Source organism: Embiotoca jacksoni, unplaced genomic scaffold (genome assembly GCF_022577435.1).
Source record: "Embiotoca jacksoni isolate LCO1_2020_lvr unplaced genomic scaffold, fEmbJac1.0.p SCAF_21, whole genome shotgun sequence".
NCBI classification, from domain to species: domain Eukaryota; kingdom Metazoa; phylum Chordata; class Actinopteri; family Embiotocidae; genus Embiotoca; species Embiotoca jacksoni.
In genome coordinates, this window is record NW_027185352.1 from 6,433,730 (window position 1) to 6,439,100 (window position 5,371).

General features: G+C 39.8%; 1 protein-coding gene across 3 annotated transcripts in view; it reads left to right on the forward strand.

The window, feature by feature from the left end:
- LOC138202536 (chemokine-like protein TAFA-2) overlaps positions 1–1,707 on the forward strand; it is a 63,052-nt gene extending 61,345 nt beyond the window's left edge. Inside the window, exons 6-7 of one of the 3 annotated variants that reach the window (XR_011178648.1) lie at positions 494–856; positions 1,235–1,707. The gene's annotated coding sequence lies outside the window, so the exon portion shown is untranslated. Of the gene's footprint in view, positions 1–493 lie in introns of all 3 variants that reach the window. The other 2 variants (XM_069156597.1, XM_069156596.1) reach the window with 2 other exon arrangements.
- The last annotated feature ends 3,664 nt before the right edge of the window (positions 1,708–5,371 follow it).

Genomic DNA, 5,371 nt, shown 5'->3' on the forward strand with positions numbered 1-5,371 from the left:
TCCTCTGAGGGTCACTTGTGGGGCTTTTAGACCTTTAGTCATACTTTTCCTCTGAAGATAATGAGTTTTCTCACAGTGGAAAACAAAAAAAAGGAAACAGCAAGAACGATCAAAATGGGCTTCAAGGTAAAACAAAAATGCATCCAATTTGTAGTTGCTTTGCCGACATCTTTGACATGTCGATCAGTGTAGGTGGGAGTTTTCTGTTGATAGAGTTCACTTTTTTTACCGTGGGCCGTGCACCGCTGTTTTTCTGTTCAGCTGCGGTATCGGTGTCTGCCTATGTTAAGTGTGCATTCCTACTGCGCTCTTTGGTTATGTTATACCTCTCATACATTTATGTACAACATATATGAAAATGAAGTGAACCATCAGACTGAAATATATTCAGTTCTGCTTGTGGGGTTACTTTTCTTTTATGGTGTTTTGATGTTAATGAGGCTTTCAGCGCTCTGATTTTTTGTTTTATCTTTATGTCCCTCTGACGATGCAGGTGAACCAACTCTTCCGGTTTGTCGGCTCATCTGAGGAGAGGAGAGTAACGCAAAGGACCTTCCTGTAAATAGAGATATCCTTTCTTCTGGACTGCAATTAATCTTTGGAAAACTCGGAATGCTTCTTCTTGAACTCTGGACATCAAAAAAGAGGAGCAGATCCTCTTCAAAGTACTGATCATTCAGCGCTTCTTTTTGAAGGACTCCATATGATTAGCCTTACCGGACAACAGGATTTAATCTCTGACATCGTACTGCTTGTAGTGGAAGACAACGGTGAACATTGCCTACGTGTTTATTTATAGAGTAATATGTCCTTTACAGGGGATTTTGCATCGCGAGTTGTCCGGCGTGAACAGCAGGTCAGTATGTTGTATAAGCATTGCAAATGTTGAACACAAAATGTGACTCTGTTTTATCAGTTGGTTGTGGCTTACTTCTCTAACAAAGTGTAGTTTAAAAAGTTCAAATATAGGTGAAAATGTGTGGCCGAGCAGCAGACATTCAGGGTGATTTTCAAAAGGAAAACACAACCACATTCATCATTAGCTGTGCATTAAGTGTTTCATTCAACCCAGACACTGCTGAAAATATAAGGAGGCATAAACTGATCAAACCTCCCAGCGCTCCAAAGACACCAAGTTGAATCCAATCATGGTTTATTTTTCTTCTGAAAATCCCTCTGCCGTCTCCTGCCACTTCTGTCAGACTTTTTTGTTTTGTTTTGTTTTGTATTGCAGCTCTGGAGTTGAGGTTGTTGACAAGAGCAGTGTAAATGAATCGCAGCATCTGGCCGCCGGCTGGGTGATGACAGCGACGTTCCCAAAACGGTTTTCAACCAGTTACTCAAGTATGATTTGCTGATCACCTTTCAGTAGGTATCGCTGACACTTCCTTTGTCTGTGTAAGTGATGAAATCAGTAATAAAATATGGTTGTGTAACTAAAGTCTTGTGTCTTTTAACCATTTCTATGCTTACAATGGTGAATTTTTGCCAATTTGTGCCCACAACATCGGGATTTATTTTTCTCATGAAATTAAATATGAAGGTCCCTCGAAGATGAATTTCACTGTCTTTGGTGATCCCCCTGAATTTTCCCAGTCCAGCCGTGGCCAAACCTTTCACTTATCCCGTGAAATATCTTAAGGTCTACTGAATGAATCAGTAAAATATTTTGGACATTCATGGTTCCCAGAGGAGTAATCTAAATCCTCTGACCTTTCCTCCAGTGCCACCATGAGGCTGACCTTTAGACGTTTTAGTGAAATGTTTCAATGTATGTATTGGTTATGGAATTTGGTACAGCTATTCACAGTCTTTTCAAAATCGAGACAAATATTTTAAAAAAATGTGTCGCGCACAATCACCGGGTCAAATGTGTAGTTCTTCCAACACTTTGGTTTATGAACTAATTCCTGCAAAATCAACATTACTATTAACCTCAGAGGTATTTACTTTAGCTGTACAATAGGTTAAAATGGTGAGAAAGAAAACCATCATACCTGTTAAATGTCAGTATGTTAGTATTCTTATTGTGAGGATTTGACACACCCCAAATGGACTTTAGTCTCACTTAAAATGTGTGTTTAACACCCACTTTTACCTAAAGGAGAGTCAGTGAGAGCAATGGTGGACTTGATTCAAAATGCTGGGGCTGGTGACCATTTTCCCAGCAGACATTTTGACATGTCATAATAGGAAAATCATAGGTGTGTCAATGATGGCTGCTTTCCACTCAGGTGACGTTCACTGTCATGGTTTACTGAGACACGTAACAGAAATGAATTATATTTTTTACTGGATGAAAAAGGTAAATTCCCCTCGTTTCAAATGAAGCACTCATTACCAGCTGAGGGGCCATTTATTTCAAAATTTCTTGTTATTAAAGGACTGCTTTTATGTTTTCTATCATTACTGCTTTTATTCATCTTGAACAATGCAGAAGTATTACTGAAGTAGTCGACACTCAGTTGCTAGGTTATTAGTCACATCTACTGAATCTTGTCCTGATCCAATACAGCCCTGCAATAAATTCCTTTTCTAAAGTGTATTATCGTTCAGGTTTCGATGCTACCGTGTCCACGTGGTGTTGATTCAGCTGCTAATTGTAGAAGCTATACTCAGAGGAAGTGTTGACAGAACTGATTTGTACTGAAGGTTTTGCCCTAATATGATTGATTGACTGTCAATAAAGAATAGAAACAGTGTCATCAAAGCATGAATGTGAAAGCCTTGATAACGGTTTAGCAAGGCGCTATGACTCTATGCTTAGCGATGTGTGCTAAATAAACAGAAATGTCACAGTATTAGTCTCAGTATTAGTACGCTGACTGATTGTTACGACTTTGTCCAACTGGACCTTTTGATTCCAACACCTGTGAACTAACTTTACTTGACTGTGCAGGATGGACAATCCCAAACTTTTAGACCCAAACAGTCATCTGGTCGAGTGAATGCGAGCTCACTCGAGTTCAATTAGCGGCTCTGCTGTCAGTTCAAACTTCCCAAGAACATCAAAGGTCCTTTACAAACTTATCACCTCAGAGCGAATGCTGAAGTTCTGCAATCAACAGCCAAAGTCGGTATTCAGCACTTCAACAGAAACCCGTCATGACTCCTACGATCACAGTGGGGGGAAATCACACAGTTTCAAGAAGTGAAATGTTTTGATGTAAATCAGCAGGAAAAACGGTCAGTTTATTTTGAAGCGCGCAGCCGAGCCATAGTTTAATCCTGTTTTGTATTTTTTTGTTCAGTTGTTAAAATGATGGTCTTATTTATCTCACCCTGCCTTCCACAACAAGAATTCCATCTGTTATCATCCTGTTGACCCATTCCGAGTCCAATCCTTTTTTCTTTGAAAAATGAAACCATCCTGTGAATAATGACTTCATGTTTGTCCTTTGAGGGGAAAAGTTGCAACTTGCTCCTCCTGAGAGCGGTCCAAAATCCTGCTTTGATGCTTCATCGCAGAAACACATTAACTGGGTTTAGCAGCAGTTTTCAAGCTGCTGCCCCGGCAGCAGAAACCCAAAAAGGATTCTCACAAAGCTGCTATAATCCAAATTTTAAATCAACAATGGATCAAATGACTGTGTGATGTGAAAGGTGTCCGTTTTAGTGATAAACCCATACAGACCCTGCAACTCCCCTCAGCCATAAAGAGCATTTTAGCATCTTTCAGGTCATTGTTTTGGTTTGATGGCACAACCCACTGTACACCACCTGCACAGCAATACACAATGAACTGGTAAACTGCTTTAAAAAAAATGCAAAGAGTTTGTTTAGACTAAAACTTAAGAAAAAGGACACTAAATATTGGACTTTAATTGTTGGCTAACCAGAAACACTAATTACAAATGAATAATGATATTGATATGTGTCTGCTCAATGCATAAACAGGCAACTATCAACTAATACACCTTTTATATCAACTATATAAAGTGATATTGTGTCAGTTTATTGTTTACGGCCAGTTGACACTGAGTGGAAAAAAATCAATACAGTAGGTAACGATGATGTTTGTGGTCACATCTTATAATAGACGTGCTTTACATCTCCTGTAACACAGCGTTGAGGTCAACATAAATGAAACTGATCACAGCACTAAGATGTCCGGAAACTGGACAAATACAACAGTGTTGACTCGGGTCTGTCGCACCCTTCCATCAGCAGAGAGATCGCACAAATAGCTTCAGCGCTTTCATGGCCTCATACTGGGACACAGTTCCTTTCACTTCCAGTAGAGGTCACTGCTCTTCTGTGCCCATTATCACAAAGAGTGCAATTTGTTTTTGATCAACCAATCACACCTTTTAAAAGGATGCGTAACACCTAGCAACAGGGTCAACCCCACCTCCTCACTATGAGCCAAGTTTCTGTTCATTCCTTGCTCAGAGAATTTTCCTGAATCCCTCCTCAGCTTTCCTGGATAGTAATTGTTCGGCTAAATTAGGAACTCCGAGAGGATTCGCAGAATATTCCTGATTACGCCACGTGGTCTGATATTCAACGAGCACACAGACAGTAATATGCGCCTACACAGGTGGTGACAATGCTTGTATACTCTGCTTGTTATGAAAAGATTACAACGTAAAACACGATTGTGTGCGTCAATCTGCACAGGAGCAGATCGGTTTCCTCTGCAAAGAAGCGTCCTTTCCTGCCATTTGGCAAATCCTTAGTTTTAATAGCAATCCATCAGGGTGCAAGCACACCTGGTTTCTAAACGCAGGGGGAGATGACACTAGTTGTATTTCCCATTATGCACAAAACTCATCTATGGTTAATTAGGGCAGTAAATACAACCTCTTTGAACCATGCACTTTACTCTGTGTTCAGACTATCTGACGTTAAACACGCCCTTAATGTCTTCGTGCCATGAGTTTTAGCCCGTGTGCTTAGATTGTTAAAATAAAGTAAATATTAAATGTATCCCTATACGACTGTCAAAATCCATCCTTAACATGACTCTACATCGCCCATAAATTTTCCAACATTATGCAGAAATCTGTTTGTCTACACGAGAGGTTCTCAGATGTTTTTAGCCTCGGACCCCAGTGAGAAATTAGTTTTCCCCGCTCTGGGAAGCTGACTTATTAAAGAATTTCATATCCTTGTCATAAAGGGACTCATAAGCAACAAGCCTCTAAGTCAATTTGGATCTCAACCCACTGCTTCAGATAGCTGTGAAGGATTTTAACCCTTTTTTTTTTTTATGCCTTGCTGACACCTCTCTATTCTTAAATGCTTCTCTTACAGGCAATTACAGAAACGTGTTTCCACAGCAGAGAGGTTAGTGTAATCAAGAGGGTATTCAGCTGCAGATGTTTACCTAACAGACACATTAGAGAATAAAATAAAATAAAATATTAAA